Source organism: Oreochromis niloticus, linkage group LG9, assembly GCF_001858045.2.
Source record: "Oreochromis niloticus isolate F11D_XX linkage group LG9, O_niloticus_UMD_NMBU, whole genome shotgun sequence".
NCBI lineage: Eukaryota > Metazoa > Chordata > Actinopteri > Cichliformes > Cichlidae > Oreochromis > Oreochromis niloticus.
In genome coordinates this window covers 13,751,206-13,774,536 of record NC_031974.2, presented here as the reverse complement: position 1 = coordinate 13,774,536, position 23,331 = coordinate 13,751,206, and the positions used below count along the sequence as shown (strand labels likewise).

Genomic DNA, 23,331 nt, shown 5'->3' with positions numbered 1-23,331 from the left:
ATCAGTTCAGTTTTTGTGTATGTTGCCATACCTCAACCTTTTCTCTCTGTTTTCCTTCCTTAAGAATTACTTTTTGAAAGCCACACTTCCACTGAGATCGGTGCTAATGAGGCTTCGGTGAACAGCAGATGAAAGCAAAACCTTGAAAGGTCTTTAAAAGCCTGGAGAACTATTGGTCAAGACTGCATTAAAATTTACAAAAGAGTCTGGCTACCTGGAAGGAAAACAAAAAAGAAAGGAGGGGTGGCTTCTGAGTTTTGCACATTACTCTAAATGCTTTCCGCACTGACACAAACAACCTTGTTTTTTTCCCATGAGAAGGCAGTGACATTAAAATGTTCATAAAATGTTCAGCCTGGCATTGGGGTGGAGGACGCCATCATCTACCTCCTGCACCGAGCTCTGACTCACCTGGAGAAGCCTGGAAGCACTGTGAGGATCATGTTCTTTGATTTCTCCAGTGCTTTTAACACCATCCAGCCACGACTTCTGAGAGACAAGCTGGAGCTATCGGGAGTGGACCACCATATGTCCCAGTGGATACTGGACTACCTCACAGAACGTCCACAGTATGTGAAGTCACAGGGCTGTCTCTGATACACTGGTCTGCAGTACGGGGGCCCCACAGGGAACTGTGCTGGCACCGTTCCTCTTCACCCTCTACACTGCAGACTTCTCCATCAACTCTCCACGCTGCCACCTACAGAAGTTCTCTGACGACTCTGCCATAGTCGGCCTCATCACAGGTGAGGACGACTCAGAGTACAGACAGTGGACTCTGGACTTTGTAGACTGGTGTCAGCAGAACCACCTGCTGATCAACGCCGGGAAAACCAAGGAGTTGGTGGTGGATTTCCGGAGACACAGACCCACCACACTGACACCGGTAAACATCCAGGGAGTGGACATTGAGATAGTGGACTCTTATAGGTACCTGGGTGTTCACCTGAATAATAAACTGGACTGGAGCCACAACACTGATGCTCTTTACAGGAAGGGTCAGAGCAGACTCTACCTGCTGAGGCGGCCGAGGTCATTTGGAGTACAGGGAGCGCTTTTAAAGACCTTCTATGACTCTGTGGTGGCATCTGTCATTTTTTACAGTGTGGTATGTTGGAGCAGCGGTTTATCGGCAGCTGAGAGGAAGAGGTTGGATAAAACTCATCAGGAAGGCCAGCTCTGTTCTGGGATGCACCCTGGACCCAGTGCAGGTGGTGGGAGACAGAAGGACTCTGGCCAAAATAACATCTCTGATGGACAGAGTCTCCCACCCCATGCATGGAAATGTTGCTGAACTGCAGAGCTCCTTCAGTGAGAGATTGCTGCATCCTAGATGCATGAAGGAGCGTTTCCGCAGGTCCTTCCTCCCTGCAGCTGTCAGACTGTACAATCAGAACTGCTCCCAACAATCACAGATGTTTACATCAGCACTGTAACTGCAATAAGTTAATCAACCGATTCGCACTACAACCTGGTTTGCCTCTTATCTGTAGTTATTTATATTTAATTTAATACCTGTACAGTACTCTGTTTATAGTAACCATTGTCCTTAATGTAAATATGTAAGAAAAATTGTGTATGTTTCTGTTCTGTGTCCTGTGTACTGTTTGTTTGTATATGTGTCTTTCTGGCTGCTGTTACAACCAAATTTGTGGGACAATTAGAGGATTATTCTCTATTCTATTCTATAATTACCTGTTTCACGTTTTGAAATTCCTGTTTGCACAAGTTTTCTAGTCAAACATTTCACACTTGTGACTGTTGCGTTTGATCTTTCTCCATAAGCTTGGCTAAGACTCTGAATGTGCAGGATTATGGGCGGTTCCCATAATGACATTAAGAGATGTTTTATGTAGTTGATTTCTTAAGCAAGGTGCTCAGGTCTTTAGATTTGCATTTCTAAAAACAAAAAAAAAAGTTTTCACCTTTTTTTTAAGGTGGGTTAAGAAGCAACAGAAAAGATGAAGTGATACTTTTCTTCAGACTCAGAAGTACAGATGTAAAACACTCACCTTAAAGGTGAGAACAGAATCTGTTGAAACTTAAATAACTACTTTCATTTCAGCCTGGCTTTACACAGAGACAAAAATAATCTAATATAAACATGTGAATTGTGCAATTATCTGCACAAAGAAAAGCACAGAGATGCATTTCTGTGGATGTGCCAAAAAGCTCATTAAACCAACAGCCTAATCAGACCCAGGAGACGTCAGCTTTGCTTCTGCTGTTTGCCTATCACCTCATTCATTATCGAACGGTTCTGCGACCACATGTTACAGCTGTGCTCCTGCCTCTCGCAGCGATAACAAGAAAGCAATGTCACGGCCAACGCTGGATGCATTGCACGGAGGAGTTTGTGCTTGACAACTGAAATGTCTTTCCCCTTACTTTCAAGTTACTTGCCAACAAATGTAAATGGACCACTAAAGGACTAATGCAGGCTCGCAGATCTCAATGGGATGTCGGCTTCATTAAGAAAGAAAGGATTTGCATAATTTGGTACAGTGGCGTGGGGTATGTATGTAGAAGTCAAGGAATACACAGAGGGGTTCTTAATTCATAATGAGCTTAGCCTAAAGACGTTTTTGAAATCTGAACAGGGGTGATTTTTGACATTAGCTAATGCTGTGCTGGAACAGGAATACAAATGAGAATGCGTTGGCTCACTCTAAGTATGGGTTTGAGTTTTAGTTGAAAGCCATTGCATCTAATGATGAGTGTAGGGACACACCTCATACATAGAGTATCTACATTTTACTGCAAATGTAATAAAAACTGAAATAATAGAACAATTTGTGAAACAGAAAGAAAACAGAGGCGTTTTCTGTTAGTAGACGAGATAAAAACAGAAAAACTTTACTTCTAATAGAGTAAAAGTGGAGGATTTCTTATGCCCAATTACCAATCGATAACAGATTAACTTTGAATGGTATCTAGAAATTGGTGACCCTGGGATCTTTCTTGTTCTGCAGAATAATAGTTTCCAGACAAGAACTTGGATTTTCTTAAAAAAAAAAAAAAAAAAAAAAGGCCTTTGGAGCTAATTAAATCATGCCTTAGTGTGTGCGGGGCACAGCTGTAGGCTCCTCTGCTTTGGGCAGAAAAGCCTGGGAGTCGCCTAGATCCATCCATCTTCATCCTTGTCAATTATGCCGTTAGTGGGCTGCACATCTTCATTTCCAATGTGGGCAATGTCTCAAAGTACTTCCCAAAGTCACAGTAATCCAATTATATTCTGGCATTCACTATGATACAGCCCATTAGAAAAGGCTTAATCAATGTGAGGTCTTCATTAAACTAATTTATGAATATTCATCATGACTCTCAATCTGATACTTTATGGGAACTTGAATCGAACCATTTCCCCCTCTGGCGTCATAACATAACCTGGCTTTAGTTTTAATGGTAGCTCTTTAAATTGAGGGTAATATATTGTATTAGTAAGGTAATATGAAGCACTCCCCACTTTACACACTGTTTAATCCACTGATGATACTTCACAGTCAGGCCAAACACAAAAGGGAACTTTTAGATCTGTATGCTTTTGAACCTTGGCTGGTCCCACTTTGGTGTTTCCACATTTACTCTTCCAGGCACTGTGCATAAATAGCTAATTGCTCTATAACCCTCAAACTGGTTCTCTCAACAGAGAATAACAAGCAGCCAATAACTCACTGGAGGCCGAGTATCCATTAAAAGTGAGTCCCCCTTTACCTTCAAGGAGACCAAACACACCGAGTGCCCTAAAAGCAGTCTCCGTTCCATAAAACGGAGAAGAAGCCGCCAATGCCGATTTCAACATAAATTACAAATGCACTGCATTTGGCAGTCCCGGGCATAAATAATAAATTATGACCACAATTTAAGTGGCGCTTTCCCACAACACTGTATATAATCAACTGATTTTAGTTTGGCATTTTGGGAAAAACGTTCTTTCTCTACAATAAATATGAAGCTTCAGGCAACAGATGGTAAACTTCGCAGGAATTCAAAAAAGAGATGGGAAACTGCCTCATTCAAAGCATAGCCTGTATATAAAAAATGGAACAGGCTTCTAGGTGTGAAAATGAAGCATTTGTGCAGGTGCCTTAAACCTGCATTTATTCAAATGGTAGAAAAATTATTATAACTAGAGTATAATTAGAATAATTCATGCTTATTAGTAATGAGTGTTTACTATTACTACTACTAAAAACAAGTTTATGGTCCCACGTTTTGTTTTTGTTTTTGTAAATTACAGATTAATGGTTATTTCTGTTCATGTTAATCCTATGTACAATGTAATAAAGCGATATATGATTTGCTGCATGGTTACAGCATTCAACATTGAAATGTAAAAGCAGCAATAGCCTAAAGAGTAGCCATGAGGCTTCAGAAGAAGAAACCAAAGAGTGATGTCATAATGGCTACTTCCATCTTTTATATACAGTCTATGCCAAATAAGGAAATACAATTATTCTACCAGGGCCTCTACAGCTCATGAAATATTTTATCTTCAATTCTTTACCCTTTATATAACCATGCATCAGTGTTATTTTGGTGAGCAGCATTTAAACTGCTATAAACTGTCTAATACAGTTAAAAAAAACTCCAGCCGCAGATTGTAAAGCTCCTTAAAAGTGAATTCCAGCAGCTCTGCTGTCTGTTCAATTTGTCTGCCACTGCAACTGTACTTCCTGATTAGTAATGTGAAATTGTGAAATGGAACCACTTAGTCTCCTCATTTGCATTTTCGGGCAAATTTTAAATGTCAGACATAATAAGTTCAACTCTGATGGTTTTAAAACACAGCTTATTATGCAAACTATGTTTGTTCCTCTCTCAGATCTGAGCCATCTTATTGAAACCCTGTTGTACCCTTCAACTAAGCTGCCACACCGATTAGAATTCATTTATTTTATGTGTGATCATTTATGGCATTTTATTTCTTCTGAAATCCTTGAAAAGTGATGACAAGGAAATCATTTAAAGAGGATAAAAAAAAAATCATACTTAAGTGTGTTGATTTCTACAATGATTATCTGTAAAGAGGAGGCGATTTTCTGTTTCTTCCACTTCACATTACATGCATCACTTTAGAGCTATGCTGGCCATTTCCTTTGCTTGACTTGAATCACATTCTACATGAAGCTGACAGACTGTAACTAAAATCACATATATGTCTGACAGTCCAGTCAGTAAAGTCTTACTGTCTAACCAAATAATAAATCAATAAATAATAAAAAAAAAACAAAAAAACAAAAAAAAGCAAAACCAAAACAAATGATCCTTATTATTATATATCACAAGAAAAATAAACACAATAACTTTGGTGTTTAGTATTTGACATATTTCTTTCAGTCTGGTTTATTTTGTAGAGTTCGGCAGCTTGTAAGAATGGTGATAAAATGTAGTTGCAAGCTTTGATTATACTGGTTAAAAGCAGTGAAAGGTAAGTCATCCCATGAACAGTAAAACAGTAACAGCTCCACCTAGTGGCTGTAAGTCAGTAACACAATACCTATATAGTACCAAACTGGACTAAAGTAGTTATCACCTTCTATCTCATGTGCTAGAATAATATGGAGCTTGCTTCCATTTTTCTTTCAGTGATAGTGAGATTCTTTGAGTCTGCCAGCCTGCATTATTGTTCTGCAGACAGGTCCAGTCGCACAAACACAGGGTTTTCCCATTTTGCAGACAGGCGGTGAACATTTCCACTCAGTCTGATGGTATTTTTTGTATTTTTAAGAATTAAATATAGTTTCCAAAAATGACCCCATCATTTAAAGTCATTTTCTGCACAATTATTTTGCCAATTATTGTGGCAATTGTGACAAACATTCATTACAAGTCTATCTTTTTATGCATACAGGTGATGAGTGTTGAGTTTGCACTTGCACAAAAGGTCCAGAAGATGGCATTGCCATCAAACAGATCGTACCTGGTTGGTTTAAGTACAGTGTTCGGTGATTTTATGTTGTGACACAAACATCTAGTTAATGACCTTTTGCTAACATTGCCTGTTAAAACCAAAGCCATAATTGAAGGCAATAATTAAACTGATCCCATCCTTTCCTCTAATGCTTAAGGCAGAAAAAACATAGTTTCATGCAATGTGACTGTCACTTTATGTTGAAAGACTGAGCGATAAATGATGTTTGGAAAACCTTTACATGCTGACTTAGTAATTTCCAATTGCTGCAGGCGCTACATGTCTCTCTCTCTCTCTCACTCATAAGTACCACTTTTACCTTACAAGTGAAAAAAAGGAGGAAAAAAAGCACTGACTCATCTCCTACACACTGTAAGTCTTATTACCGTAGTTAAGAGCATCCATCATACTGATAGGTCAATACACAATGAAAAGACCCAGAACAGTATTCAGAGCAAATTTGTCATTTGATGTGCCGGAGGAGGGGATATTGAAACCTTGGCTGCACATCATTCATTGATCTGAACAAGCTACTGTGCAAAACATAGTATTATATCATTATTTGGGACAATATGGTCACCCTTTTTGCATTTCTGCAGACAAATCACTATCCTTATATTACTACAGATGCTACTGATCAATGGGCTTCTTTATTATCTCTTTCCCTCTGCTCATAAACATCTTTTTTTGTGCCAGTAGACAGAGCAATGCAGAAAACAAGCTCCATGGGAGAGCATTTGGATCCCACTGTATACACGCTCTGGCCAGTTAGCTTCACTGTGGGTAGCACTGGAATGTTTCCTCAAGGACAAGTGTAACTGGAAGGTTAGGCGAAACACTGAAAGTCATTAACTATCCCTTTATTTGATACTATATTCTGCTTCCATCAAAGAGATCACGAGTGACAAGGACAAGAACTCACTGTGTTCATGTCTCATTCTGAACCATTTTCACCCATGTGATTTTTTTTTTCTTTTTGGAAAAGGGGGGTTGGGTTTGGGGGTGGTGACTGAATTGCAGATGTCAGTATAGTCATAACCTCTGCAGCTGAAAGGCGGGGAACAGACAAGGTTAAAGCTGTATTCGTTGGCGAAAAATGAAAGGCTGCTATATAAACCAGTGTGTTTATTAACATTTTAGGACTTGCTGTCCATCAGTTCTTCTACTGGACCATTGAATCATGTAATTTCTGTCAGGGGTGAAAGATGAGAGGCTAGCGAAGCGGGATGGCAGAGCTCACTGGTTTCACAAGCATTCAGGTAAGGGCTGTGGAAATACAGCCACTATAATCACCCCTTGTATGATAAGTGTAGAGAAATTGCTTGCTTGAGAGTCTTTCATTTCACATTCATTAGAAAGGTTCTTAAATTAATGATGCACTGACAACTATGGCTAGCGATAAGATGCAATAAACAAGCCAGGGATATTTATGACACTGAGGTAAAGTTTATCACCTACAGTGGAGCACATGTCACGTGCACCGGGCTCATGCACACATGACATACAGTAGGCACAGTTTACTGCCCTGGTCTCATACTGTAATTCAGTTCAATGCAAAGCACTTCCAATGCACTAGAAGCACCCGGTAGTACAGTATATTTCAGCAAGGCCTTTAAAGCTAACCTAACAACATGTTTTATTTGGCTAACTGAAGATATCAGCCTTTTAGATCTGTTTTGAATATTTGCTAACTTTCAAGCAGCCGTTTATTTTCAGAAAAACTGAAGTTATTTAAAGTTTTGGTCGCAGGACTGACATCATCACCTCATGAAGTTGTTGCATCAAAACTGCTCGTCAGCACTTGCTTATTAACACATCCATCACACTATAACATCATTAGCATTCACATAGATTCTTGTTTCTTGCAATCTGGGAAATGAAAGTCAAATGTTCGCTCCCTTCTCCATTCTGTTTATGTCTTCACTAATGCCTCAGGCGAAATACCCTCCCCTGGAGATTTGCAACTTAGGACTATCTGCAATTCACTTTCGGGGAGGCAGAGCATACAATTACTTAATTAATTAATAATTTAATCAACACAATAACCATTTTGATGAATAATTCAGATAAAGTCATTTCTCTCCAACCCCAGCTCCAAAATTATAAGAGGTGTTTGATGTTTTTCAAACCACTTCAGCCTTCCAGTCATATCATACTGGACCCTCTGAACCACTTCATCTTCTTTTCTTGGGGTTTGTTAATGTGGCAAAATTTTAATTCAGTTACAGAAAATTGCAGGGGCTGAAATGAAATTACTTTCTTTTTTTCATAAACATCCTTGTTAACCTGTTCTTAAGGTCTGGTGTAACAGACGAAACAACATAAGCATCTTGTTCAAGTGCAAAACAAAATGAAAGAAATAGCAATTAAAAGACGAGCCAGCAAATGTTGCAGAAAGCAATTAACAAAAAGAAGAATTTCATTCCAGAAAGCTCAGTAATCCACACAATCAAAACAGCAAAAAAGGAGAAATTTAAACAAGTGACACAGAATTCCTCTGAAACGTCCTTAGGGTCATCTAGTTAAACTTAAAAAAGACATCTATCCACATTCATTTCCTTCCACTTATCCCACTCATGATCACAGTTGGACTGGAGCCCAACAGTCACAGGGCCAAAGGTGGGCTACAACCTGGGACAGGTTGCCAGTCAGTTTCAGGGCTAACACAGAGAGACAGACAACCATTCGCAGCCAATTAATGTAGCCCCATGCATGTTTTTGGACTGCAGGAGGAGCAAAGAGAGAAAAGCATAAGCATGTGTAGAACTTCAAACGCCACGGCCAGTGGATTCAAACCCAAGACCTTCTTGCTGTGAGGCAACAGTGCTAACCACTGCAACTCTACGTGGTCCCGAAGACATCTATGAACTAGAAAAAAAGCTTATATTAAAGGCACATGATTGTAATAATGCTGAGAGCAAGTTCAAGATCAAACACACGAAACACAAATCTCAGCCGTCAAATGACACAGAACGCCTGCTTCTGGAGCCTGGTATGCGGCTCCTCTGATGACTTGGCCCAAGCAAGTTCAGCAAAGCCAGGATATCTGTCTGTTATCAGACTTCAGTTACCCTAACATCACAAATCAGGGTCACACAATTGGCATCAGCTCGATAAGCAAACCCAGAGTTTCCCAGTCTGGCTACAGCATGTTCACATGGAATGAGTGGGAGTGGCAGAATCTGACCAATCACAAACATGGGCAAGTCCAATGGCATCAGAGTGACTATTTATACAAAGGAAAATAAAGAGAATAAATTGAAGCAGTCAGAAAGATAATACAGGCCACACAGGGACTGTGTGTGTAAGATAAATATATCATTAAAATATTAAGATTGGAAAAGTGCTACTATATTATATACAACTCTTCTTTAAAGAAAGAAAACGTGATGATCCATCTGTCAAGTTAAGAGATATGACAGCTCTGATCTTTAAGAGGATGCTCATAAGAAAGTTTTAGCCTTTAGTGTGTTTGCCTGATTAATAGTGTGAGCTAAAGTTTAAAGAGCATGTATAAAACATAATTTAAACCCAGTAAATTTAAGTGCAACAAGTACAAAAACACATAGGCACCCTGCTGGAGGAGCATATATTGATAGTAAAATGTTTGGAAATTGTTTGCAGTTAACAGCTGGAAAAACAAAATAAAACAATTAATTAATCAAATGTAGAACAATGTAGCTTCTAAGAATTCATATTTCTTATTGATGCTCATCAGAGGAGTGAAAATAATAAAAAAGAAAATCTGAAAAAATCATTGCAAACCAAGATAGGAGGAATCTTCCAGACACTGACTTTTTTTTCCTGGAGAGGACAGTGTATAGTGAGTTTGTACCTGTTCATCTCTCATCAACTCCAGAGCAGATTTGATCTGCAGCGTAAGTTACCATGGTGATGTAGCTCAGTAAGAAGTGAACCACTCTCATAATACTGAGGACCCCACGGTTAAACCTGTGGTTACCTTGATGAAGCCAAATCCTGCTCTGATGGCATTCACGAGTTGTTATCAAGCCCTCGGAGGTGTGGCGGACAGACCTGAAAACAAAGAGCGAGAGGCGTTTTAGGGAGAGGCCAGAACTCAACTAATGTCCACGAAATAACCATTAGCAACCTTCCCGGTAAATGTCAACATGTAGCAATATGCAGTGTAAAAAGATTGTTATCCTCTACACAAAAATTCTATCTGATGTCATCAGGTTAAACTTTAACAGATTGCAAATACTTTTTTCCATTTTTTTTTTTGCTTTTTCCAGATTTCTAGGTTAATCAGGAGAATCAAAGGAAGCAGTAACATTCTTGTTTATGAAAAAAAAAGACAAGCTTGAATAGAGCTCTTTTTGAAACTGCAGGGCTGGTTGATAATTTCAGAATCTTCAAAGTTGATTAGGGTGTTAACATTTATTTAAGTATTTGAGTCCAAACAAACCTTAAAAAAAATCCTTTAAAAAAGCTGTAATTTCATAAACGATACATATTTGGTATTTCCAGGTTTTGCAAATAAAACTTGTTAAATACCCTTTCAGATTCGAGCACATCTCAAGTGTTTTCTTTCATGATGCAACCATGTCTAGTCAAAAGAAGTGGAAATAGACTGCAAAGTGCCTTCCTTAGCTGAATAAATGGAATCTGAAGTGAACATTATTAAATGTAACACAGACACTACAAGGATGTGGAGTGGTGGCAGAGCTAACATTGTTATGCAAATCAAAAGTAGTCGCTATCAAAAGTACTCGGCATACATGTAGCTTAAAACGATCAGAGATGTGAATAAGATGAGGGAATGCGATGCATATGCAACTGCATGACACTGAAAGTGCAAGATGTGATTTTGAGTTTAGAATCAATACGCCTCTTTGTAGCTGTCCCTGGTATACACCCAACAAACAAACTTGATTTGCTCATGCCCTAAAATAATAATAATAATAATACATAATGCATCAGTGCATGCCACATGGATGATGCCAAGAGTACGTCCCACTTCATTAATTCATCCATAATGAGTTTTGCAGCATGTAGGAGCAACTACCTTAGAGGCAGCCCCAAGAGTCAGAGCTAATTAAATCAGAATCTTAAATCCCAATCTACACACATCTGCCTTTGTTTGCAGAGTAAAAACGCACAAATGAGCTTCGCTCGCAGAAAATATACACACTGTCTGTCTCAGAGACACAGACGTGGACAACTGAGGACACAGTTCTGCACAGCATTGGCGCTCTTTTCTGTCCTCGAGTCCTCTCTTTCTCCACAAACTGCTGCAACCCTATGGATATACAAACCAGTAGGTGTCTCTGTAACACAAATAAATCCACTATAATTAGGTAAACATTTTATTGAATTTCCACTGATTATGTGTGTGTATGCGTGTGCGCATATACTCGCTTCAAAGCTGAAAACACAACTTAACACAAAGTTCAAGAGTGATGGTCTTTGTTGATTTGTTTCTAAAAGTGTGACTCACATCTCAAGTTTGCAGGAGCTAAAAAAGCCAGTATGGATCGTCTCGCTGCAGGTGCCTGAGCAAAGCAGGGTTAATCTCCAGCTGTCTTTAGTCACCACAAAGACCTCAAGGATGCTGCCAGCAATGAAAGGACTGTGATTTGTGTGCAGTCCAACAATTGTTATTCTCTCCCAACTTATTAAGCAGTTGGAGCATCTCAGATACGCAGCATAGATGCAGCTTTGTCTGCTTTCACAAGTCCCATGATTTTCAGACAGGCCTTAGAGAGGTGAAGGTTTGGGGGGGAGGGGTGAAATGCATCACATTGCATTCAAATTTTCTTTTACTATGGCCTCATAAATTTTACATTGTATTTCTTTTGATTCAAGGCTTGCATATGTTGCACAACATCACATCAGACTCTATACATATGCATGAATAATGTTTATTGAATGAGCAAACTGCTTCGACACAATTGTAAGCAAAAATTTGGAGCGCCATGTGCTTTAAATTTGTCTTTGCCAGCTCCCAGTGCCAAAGAGAATCTACGAGCTGGGTTAAGATTCCCATCTCACATGCTCTCAGCGAATACTTGAGCGCGGTTTATCTCTGTAAGAGGAGCTGTCTTTGAGACGACGAGTCGCTGTTTGAGTAACCTAGCGCAAACGTCACAAGTCATCATTAATCACGGGAATGTGTCATGCATCACACAGAGGTGGTTTGCCGCATCTGGTCTTTAGTCATATATCCTAATCATCACCACATCAGCGTTCCAAATCTGTCCAGGAATACATTATTCAAATTTAGTTCATTAGAAAAGTCATTCCAGGCGACAGTTAAGTCCACCTAAAACTTGGAGAACGGCCCTAATGACATTATGTTTCATTGTAATTCTCTGCTCCTGCAGTGTGGATATTGTACCCATTTACTATAATTCATAATGATAAATACATTCCCCAAATATAAAGGGAGGCATGCGAAGTTAAGTGTCTTTTCATAGAGCCACTCTCAAAAAAAGAAGTTTTTAATGTTTTAAAAAGTAGCTCCGCTATCTTTCTGGTCATTTGAAAGCGCTTAATGATACAGACACCATTAGCAAGATGAGCCCCCTCCTCCTGCCACTGAAATAAATAAATAAAATGTCCTTGTTATTGTTTTTCCTTCTACTACAATTTAATCATCATTATTTCCAGTATGATCTCTTTCTCAGCCATTCCAGGATGCGGTGTGTACTTTATATCAGCCTCTTATATAACTGCATGACAAATCAATCAGAAAATTGTTGTTTTGATTGTTTTGACCGATAGCCACCTTGAGCCCCGGAGGATCCAAACAACTAAATAACTACAACACACCGTAAAAATAGCTGAAATAGAAAAGCAGGAATTTCCAACTGCGCCAATATGGCTTAAGGTATGTTTCTATTTCATTGCTGTAATGTTATTTCAAGCTTGCAATCTTACTATTTTATATTTTATAGTTTTGTAAAAACATCAGTTGAGGTTCCCGTTGACCTTGAGTCGCTGTTGACGGAATCGCAGTGTAACTTCTTTTGGTATTATAGGTGTTTTCTCACTGCAAAACTATCTATTCTAAGACAAATGCACCCAAAGCTATACATCCTGCCTCGAGGATTAGCCGGACTTACGCTGTGGAATGCTTACCAGAGACAATGCATGATCCATCTGTCTGCGGAGAAAGTCGTCACCTTTCCCTGAACTAATCTCACATGGCTGCAACAACAAGTCTCAGTTCACCTGTTGATGGAAGGCTGGAGGCAGATTTTACCCCTGAGTCGAACATCATCTTCGCTCTATTCACCGAGGACCAGCAAAGGAGATTTCACATGGTGCATCCAGCCCCTAAGGCATAATTTCAGAGAAGCCATGAAGTTTTTTTTTTTTTTTTTTTAACTGAGTGATATACTGTTATGTGCATCTGTATTCTTGTTTGGTTTGACTTCTCTTGTCCTCTGAATCCAAAAAGCAGGCGAAAATAATTTATAAAATCCTTTTATATGAGCTTCTTATTTCGTGTTGGCTCAACTCTATGTATGACCTACTAGAACCAAAACATTTTCAAATTGAACTCTGGCCATTCAACAACAGCTATGGGACTAATTTCCATTTTCTCTGCCTGCAGTGAGAAAAAAAAATACAGCTGCTGACGATTCTCAAGGTGACAAATTGGATGGAAAAGGATGCATTTGTTTCTTTCTCAGCCTGAACTGGGGATGAAATGTGAAAAATATCTATTATGTGGACAGAAGAGCAATGCTAGTAAATTTGAACTGCAGACACTTTTGCATACATATACATAAAATGTCAGACACTGAATATATTTTATATAACTTATGAATACACAATACAGATTTATGTGCCATTAGCGGGTTTGTGAAATACATCAGATTTAGTCAAAAACATTCACAACACTATATCTTCTTTTATTTAAGATTAAGATGATCAATTAAGACGATACTTCATATGTATGCTAGAAACCTGACATATATTATAGGTGATTTTTATGATGTTAGCTGAATGATTAAGTGAGAAAGAAATCTTCTGTTACTTAGGATAATGCTAAAATGAACATATATTTAGTTAAGTTTAATTAATAATACCATAATATTGTAGAAACACTTGATTTCAGCACTGCAGAGTCTCCCACTGGCTTTTCAGCTATAGGAGGAGAACCAGCTCTTATCATCATAAGAAGCTTGTTATCAACGCCAGGTCAGTTTGATGCAGATGTTAGCATCTGCTATCGCTGTAAGTTTTGTGTTCATTATCAAATGACAGACATAAAAATGCAAAACGTAAGAATAGGTTGACGCTCTCCTACGGCCCTGTCTAGCTCTCCTCTTGTAATGCCCCTACTCCTGATGTCTCCTCCACACTTCTTGAGACTATGCTGGGAGACACAGCAAACCTTTATGAAACTGGATGTACCGATGTAGCATCCTGAGGCAACTGGACTACCTGTGTAACCTGAATGGGCTGTAGGGTTTGTGTCGTGCTACCAGTAGTGACAAAGAAAGAAGCAAAAAGCAGGGGATAAGGAGAGAGCAATGGTCTGTGACACACCTGCAAAAGCGTTCCCTTTGTCGTGTCGCTGCCTCTCCCAGCACCTGTTGTCACTTTCATTTGCACCAAGGTAGGTGAAATAGATTCACAGTGGTTTTTGCTTCTGAACTGGTGAGCCTGGTACTGTTGTAGTTTAGCTGTTTGTGATCAAGTGTTCCCTCAATTACTTTTTTATTCTTTAGTCGTTCATATCTATGCAAAGGTGCTCTTAGGTAATGTAGTTTGCAACACATTGTGTAGAGATACCATTCTTTTCAAATCTGAAAGTAACTTTAAAAAATAAAGAAGAAAATCTGTAAAGTATCTTTTTTTTGAGAAAATAAAAGCATTTTCATAAAGCTTAAAATAGCTTGTAAGAAGTTTTTTGATACATGGCTTCACTGAACAAATAATATGATAAATGATAAATGGAATTGTATATTCACACAAATTACTGAAATAATTTTCTGACTGTGTGCTTGGCTGTAAAACAGTGCAATATCAAAAGTTGCACATAAACACAAACTCATTTGATTGCTAGGATTGGCAGGGTATGATTCTGCTCTGTTGTGGCCCATCAGTCTTTTACAGAAATGGTCTTAGGTTGTCACCATACAGTGTAACAGATAATAGTATTACTGTTATTGCATTGTTGCTGCCTGCGTTGGCCCAGTTGGTGTTTATTTTCCTAACACTCCATGTCCACAGACGATGGCAGTGATCCATCCTGACAGCCAGAGGCTGAGCGACAGATTCCACACAAGAGGGAACCCCAAGGTAATCATTTGCATTTGTTTTTTATTGCAATCATTAGGGCTCCCCTGCCGGGCCTCAGCACAAGTCTGTGTGACAGACCCCATGTTTTATCCGAGAGTCAGGGGAGGTATGTTGCTGGAAGCGAGCCGAAGAGTACAGTACGCTGCACTGATAAAGAAAACAGGCTGGCTACCATGCATCATAGAGACACTGACATCTGCGTATCCCTATGTGTGCTGTGTAGAGATGGAGAAACGCAGAATTTTCAGTATATGACAATCTGTGATTAAAAATGCAGAGGATGTGAGAATGTTAATTATCATACTAACTTGTACTGCCAATTTTCACTTTGGATCATCACAGGCTAGTACACAATATAGCTGAAACGGTTGACAGCAACAGAGCGCGCACACACACACACACACACACACACACACACACACACACACAAACACACACATAAAAAGCTATGGACACAAAAGACTGAGAAATCCTTGATCAAGCTGGGCAGTGTCATGACCTCCGGTGTCCTCTAATGGAAGCCCGGAGATATCACAAGTGGTGCTTGAATGGCAAACTCCATGGCTGTGCATCAGGATCCAAAGATCACCCAAGTCCCTACTTTCCTTTAATTATCTTGAGGTCTTAAGGAGAATGGGGTGGCATGAAAAACATCCTGTTATTCAACTTTATCTGGAGAAAAAAATACCTTGATAGTTACACAGCTGTCACTCTGATGCACACTAGTTAGAAACTCCCTTTCTGTTCACAGTGTGCTAGAGTCAAATAACAGTTCTTTATTATAGTGAGAAAAACAGGTATTGCTCTGGGACTTAATAGTTGTTACCACTCCCTGTGACATCTAATTAACTGTGTTCCTGTAATTAAGCTCTTTCAGCTTGCATTACCCACATTTTCAGGTGTTTTCAGTGCAACTGGGTGCTTGTTGAAATCGGTGGTACACCAACTTTTGCTTTTTCGTGACTTGTAGCACACTTAGGTATCTACCTTTGTCAAAATGCTTTCTACAGTAATATATTGGCCTGTGCAGCATATTCATTATAATGATGCCTTGCACGTATGTGCACTGTCACTAAGAGACCCCTGTGGGTGTCACAGTGGATGCAGGATCAATTGGCTTTGATGAAACAATGGCAGGGCCCAAGGTGAGGTGGAAGAAGCCTCCCACGCTGGAGCCAAACTAGACTCACTGCTACAGAATATTACACTCATTCCGCTCATTACAGAGGAAACTGGTGCTTTTCAGACCCCCCCTTGCTTAGTTGTGTACCCCTGCTAGCAGCCCACACAGAAACACACCTCTAATAGATGCCTAGGTCTCCCCAGTCTTTCTGTCTATGTCCTCCTTATCTGTGCCCCCACGGAGGAAGACTGCCCCTTCTCGCCATCGCCGCTGGTTCTCAATCAACGTGGCTCCAGCCTCCAAGACTCATTCCAATTTGGTGCCATCCCCCTGATACCAGAGCAATTACCCTGTTCTGGCCATCTACATCCCTCATCACACTGTATGCCACCAGCTTGTCACTAAGCCACCGCAATAAAAGAGAAGAACTTTCACAGTTTTAGATGAGTAATAATAAGAGAAAATACAGCATATAGATCTAATGAATCTCATTGTGCATATCTTTATCTATTGTGTTTACTGGGTGTTTCAGTGATTTTTTACTATAAATAAATATTTGTATGGATAGGTATTGTATGCGTTAAAAGTGCTGTAAATAATATTACTCAAAAAATATGGGAAAACCTGCTACTACTGTGTGGAGCTGCAGTGGGGAGATTCAGTTCGGGCCATTGTCCCCATTTGCTCCTTCTTGCTTCTAGAGGATCCGTGGCTTCCACTAGCCAGCTTTGAAACCTCCAGACTATTACATGTGGTCTTCTCCTATATTGCACCAATTGGACTTAATAATAAATTTTATTTATAAAGCGCCTTTCAAGACACCCAAGGACGCTGTACAATACGATAAAACACATAATAGAACAATGACACAATGAAGAACAATAAAACAAAAGGACAAGATAAAATTAGCAAACAGTGGGTTCACAGTGAATATGCAGATTGAACAGATGGGTTTTGAGTTGAGATTTAAACTGGGGGAGAGAACGAATGTTTCTTATATCTGGGGGTAGAGAGTCCCACAGCCTGGGAGCAGAGCAGCTAAAAGCGCTGCTTCCTATGGTGGTGAGGCGGAAGGAAGGCACAGAAAGCTGGATAGAAGAAGAAGATCGAAGTGAGCGGGCAGAAAAGGTAGTGCTTAACAGGTCAGAAAGGTAAGGAGGTGCGAGGTTATGAATGGCCTTGAAGGTGAGCAGAAGAAGTTTGTATAATATCCGGAATTTCACTGGGAGCCAGTGAAGTTCCTGAAGTACAGGGGTGATGTGCTGGTGGGAGGGGGTTCTGGTGATAATGCGAGCAGCAGAGCTCTGAACCAGTTGAAGCTTATGGAGGGATTTTTGGGGGAGACCATGCAAAAGAGAGTTGCAGTAGTCAATACGGGAGGTAACAAGACTGTGGACAAGAATGGACGTAGACTGGGTGGAAAGAGAAGGACGTAATCGTTAATGTTGCGTAGACGGAAATAGGGAGAACGGGTGAGATTATTGATGTGAGATTTAAAGGAAAGTGAACTGTCTAGGATGACACCAAGGCTCTTAACCTGAGTAGAAGGGAAAAATGTGGAGTTATCGATAGTGAGTGAGAAATGGTTCGGCTTCAAAAGGTTGGAACTTCACGCTCACTTTGTATGAGCAAGCAGGTTAAAGTATGTTTAATCAGTGATTTAACTCATTTCAACACCGTTGTCCTTTTAGCTTCGTTGGGTAATAACTACAAACGTTTTGAGCTGCAGCTCATATGTGAAAACACTCATAAAGATTGTTGTCAAAGAGGCAGGCAAAAGACTTTGACTAGCTCCTACACCTAAAGTATTTGTAAGAAGGCTTATCTCTTTGTCAGAATGGGTTGCAGAGATCTCCAGAATGGAAAGATGCCAGGGGTGGACAAGATTTGTGCTGAAGTAATGGGGGCTTTGGATATCAAGGTGTCATGGCAGATACTTTTCTCAAATGACACTGAGACATCAGGAACAGTGGTGTTAGCCCCTGAGGTCAGGGCGGTGGTCTAAAGAAAGGCCCAGAGGCTAAGATCTACTCACACAGCCTCTTTGGAGATGCTAAGTGACTGTCAAGGCGACTCTGACTGGTTGTTGAACCTCTTCAGACCAAAAATACGAATTCAACCTCATGTCAGAAAAGTGAACCTTTTTCTTCCTTTCTACTATGTTCATGTACACACTCCTGTAAGACAGTGACAAATAATATCAGAGGCTCTGGAGAGGTTCCAAGAGTCTTACATGCCTTGATGCTTGTGCTGCGCATCTTTAGAGAATGACATTCTTTTCATTCAATCAGTTAACTGAGCAGGGTTTTCAGAATATGTGGAATAATGGGAAAGTCTTTGTATCCAAGGGTCTTCTTCAGCAGTGAGGGTAAAATTGTGACTTACAACATCTGCAATTCTCTGATGAAATAATATGAGTAATGTAGAGCGTGGCAATAAATAGAGCTGTCCAAAAAGAAAAGGTAAAAAAAAACAACCAAAAAACTCTTGATCAGTCCTTGTCTGACTAAAGTTATATTTTAGGATTAAAGGAAACTGATGGCAATGGTGTTTTCTCACTACTTTAAGTCTTTCTGACAAGGTGACAAGCTCAGCAGTCCAGGGAAATATCAATCAGAGTCTGCAATCTGTTTTTCCATACTGAGGACAGCTTGTTTGGGTTCCTGGGCGCCTCGTGGTGGATCTGCAACCATTGCAATGTCATTGTAACGTTGAACATTAAGACCAGGCATGAGAATCATGGATAACATAGTTTTCCCTTTACACTTTTGGCCAGCATAATTAGAATATCTGTGATTTATTTAAAAAAAAGTTACATTCCACATGATAATAAATGCTTTTGTTTTAAGCTGCTTCCTTTAACAGGACTCAACACTGTGTGGCAACTCAGATGTTTAGATGGAACATTTCTATAAATTTACATTGGTTGCCTTGCTGTTTCCCTTTAGCAATGCTAGCTGTAGCCTATTTTTAGCACACTTTTTAAAAGTATATATTAGTCAGTCCCACCATAACAATCTTTGACCTATTCCACTAGAGAAATCCAAAGCTACTGGCTGCATTTTTGAGTTTTCAACAACTCAATATGTCATAACTCATAACGAAAAAGGGTTAATTACATTTTTTGACCTGAAATGTCTCTCCCCTTCCTTCCAAGCTGGCTTTGCCTTACACACCCACGCACAGTCCACAGCAAGCATCCTCTCCTCTGTATGTTGGTCTTGAACATAATTAATCAGAAAGACAGCAAGCCAAAGATAAAAAACAACATTAGTCAAAAATTACTCTTGACCTTTCTCAGTTGCACAATAAGCCTCCCTTCTGGTTTTCAGTAAATCAACTCTAAATGAGAACACAGTCTGGAAGTTTCTCCCCACACATGATGGACCTTGTTAAGAAGATACTGTGTCCTCCACTATCTTACCCATTTGCACCTTGTTTGCTTTGAAATGTCTATTTTTGAGAGTTCAAAGGAATAGTGTCTTTGGCAGGCTGAAAGTGAGACTCTGAGTCTGTTCCACAAGCTGTTTGAAGGATGTTGTTTTCCCCCTGGAAACAGTAGGTTAAGCCACAATTGAAAACTCATTGGCACCATCTGTGCCTTAATCTTGCAGTAACCTGGTTTGCCGTTTGCTTCTTGATGAGTGCAGACTGTTGCCATCTATACCCTTTTTACTGTTTGAGAAAACCATTAAATTACATGCCCTGTTTTCACTTTGCATTGTGTGCTTCCAAAGAAGCAGGACTTTGTCCATCAGATTTTTCTGTTTAGTATAATAAATTGATCATGGATTTGCTGAATATCTTAGGATAAGACAATTCTTGTATCGGAGTCACAGTAATCTGACGTCACAACTACTTTACACCAGAGAGCAAGCCTTTAAAAACAGCTTAGGCCTCAGTCTCTGGCATAGACACTGAAAGTGGAGACTGTCCCCGCCCCCCCACCCCCCCCAGTGTCTCACTGCTGCAACCAATATGTCAAAAGGCAAAGGAAAGAGTCTCACTTTTTGCTTTGTGTAACACATTTCACAGCTTAACCACTGCTTTGCAACTAGTTGGTGAGCGTTTGCAGACAAGTCAACCTACAAAGCAATTGCAAGGAGGGTTCAATTCAGCACCATATATTTCATTGTGGCCAATTTTACCCAGGGACAGCAAGCAACAACGTTTTTCTTCCAGTGACCAGGTCACTGACTGGTTTTAAGGCTGTTGTGACAATCAAAATGACAATCAGTGTCAGGGTGACTAGCAGCAATCCCATACACAATTGTAACTGTCTCCCTGATGTGCAATATTACCAAGTGCAATTTTCCTTATGTAACGAAGTATTTTATTTTATTCTATCTGTATAGTACTTATTCTATTGTATATTGTATTCTTATTTTGTATCATATGTTATTCTATTTATCTTATTCTATTCTATTGTTTTTCTCTTTTTTTCTCTTAATTTGTTACTGCTCTTGTACTTTCTGCCGTGACCAAATATTTGGGACTAATAAAGGTTTATCTTATCTTATCTTATCTTATCTTATCTCCATCAACTATATTATTTATAGCTGTTTTCAGCCAGTTGCCAGCTGGTCTCTAGGTTACGAAAAATGTGGTTTTATATAGATAATATTGATAGCAAGGCTGGTTTTGGTATCAGATCAATGCTAGCGTGATAGGGTCAATACTTTGTTTGTTTTATGTATAACTGAATCGTGTTTAATTGAGTCCCATTTTTTATTTTTTTTTGCACAGCACTAATTTACAATGCCTGTTCTTTGCAGTACACTAATGTACTCGACTTAGTATTTGAGTCACATCTGGGATCTCTGATACTTTGAAAGATTGGCTGTCACGATGGAGCCCTATGCACATTTTTTATTTAATGGTTTAGATAGATATCAAATTCATTTTTTCTCTCTCTCTCTTACATTTTTGGTATTAGATGTCTTCTCATTGAAAGAGGTTAATTTTTTACTACTCATATTTTTTTCTTCCACTTGATTCAAGGTAAAATGGTAAAGCAGAATGATGTCGGTCCCAGAGTGAATAGAAAGGGAGTTTAATATTACAAGATCAGACAATAGGTCTCCCTAAACACGTCTGAATAATAACTAATTCCCTGGAAATGTCAGGACAATAAGGCAGCAGCTGTTTGAAAAGGCTGGCTAAATAGGAACATGTCATCCTGCGGGATTATTTGTAAGGCCTTAATATAAAGTATGGTGGGAAATTTGTGACCAGCAAGCTGCTTGTATTTTCGATATGCCTGTAAAATACTGAGAGACTATTCTGCAGGTGTAACTGATAGAAACAGTTCTAAACATGACAGTGCACTGACAACAACACTTTGCAAAGACACTGTCTTAACTTGTCAAATGTCCTACAGATATCTTCATTTTATATTTAGCTTCAAATCCAAGGTGAACATTCACTTTTGTCTTCTTATATGTGAAAGAAGAAAGAGAAATTTGTCCTGTGCCATAATGTGAGGTGTCAATCTGACTTCGCACTGAGCCGATCCATTGAAAATGAATTGCAAATGATAGAAAATGTCACTTTGACAGTAATCCGGGATGATTTCCTAAGGATCAGGATGCATTTATGGCTTGGAATTCACATTGTCGCCTGCATATAAAACTCAATCAAGTGTAGAAGTTTAGACAAGCATTGTTGAAACTGTTTTTAGCATCTCCATAATCAGCAGAAAGGTTTTCAGAGGGATAACATCACAATATTCCCACGTAGCTGCTTATTATTGGAACATAAGTGGAGATTTCTTATTGCAATAGGTCATCGTTTTTCCCTTTCTTGGCAATGGCTAGATGAGAAGATTAAAGCAGCTTTTTTGTTTCTGTGAAATTAAAGTAATAAAAAAAATGTAGCACCTACGAAAATGAGCAATTCATTTTTATGGAGTTTGATTGATGCAAGGAGAGAAGTGTAAAAACAGCTCTTTAGTGTTTCACAGGCGATTTCATTCTGCACATTTTGGCTAGAAGTGATAATGTTACTCACTGAGGTTTAAACATGCTTGTTTTTACCAGCTGCTGGCTTTAGCATCATATACCAGGTATGAGAAAGCGTTTTCCCAATATGTCAAAGTACTGGTTTGGTGCTGTTGAGAATAACAAAAACATATAAAAGAAATCTAATCTTTTTTTTCAAGAATGAAAAATGCACATTTCTTGATGTGGCTTCCAGGCTGCAGTGGCGTTTACCCACCACTGCTATTATGATTCATCGGGGGAAATCAATCAGGAAAGCTTAATCGCTCCTTTGAAGAATACAAGTCACACGCATTGATGCACTGTGCTGCTATCGTCACCACTGTAATGTTTACCTCGGAGGTGTCTTCATCATCATATCGTATAACAGGTGTTGTTTGTAATGGATTAATTACAATTCTCTGGAGAGGGGGAAACTGTAAGGCAAAAATGGAATTATCATAATTAAGCCATCATTTTTCAATCGATATGAAAAGGGCAAAATGAAGAATTTATTACTCGGATGGAGATGAAATGGAAATACCTCACTGTGTTATGGAAGATGTAAGCATGCAAATATGTTGTTATGCAAATCATAAGCACATGACGGGTTGACATTTTTTCCAAGTTTATCACTCTTGTCCCGCCACCTTCTTACCACCTTAAGTAAATAAATAATTATACTGTATTATTCATCACACTGTATCTGCCAATTTTGTACAGTAATCATTCTGTTACAATGGGTGTTTCTCATTTTAGTTTATCCTATCACTGCACAGCTCTTATTACCACCACTCCAAGGACTGCTACCTCGTTAAGGCTTTCAGTATATCTGTCCTCATATTTTGACTGTAAAAAGTGAAGATTCGTATTTATTCATTCGTTTAATTTGACTCTACTTTTCATTTCTCATTTTCATTTACTTTTTTATTCGTGCTATGACTGAACTTCACTTGTATAATTCTGTCAGTATGTAGTGACAATAAAGGCGATCCTTGAACTCGAGTCTCAATATTTACTGTAGGTTGAAAAGACTGTTG

At 39.2% G+C, this 23,331-nt stretch overlaps 1 long non-coding RNA gene across 1 annotated transcript; it reads left to right on the top strand.

Moving 5' to 3' along the window:
- Nucleotides 1-7,065: 7,065 nt before the first annotated feature.
- On the top strand, nt 7,066-13,337 carry LOC102079143 (uncharacterized). Its single transcript, XR_265832.4, has 3 exons — nt 7,066-7,173; nt 12,659-12,764; nt 12,949-13,337. It is a non-coding gene; the product is annotated as an uncharacterized LOC102079143 (long non-coding RNA).
- The last annotated feature ends 9,994 nt before the right edge of the window (nt 13,338-23,331 follow it).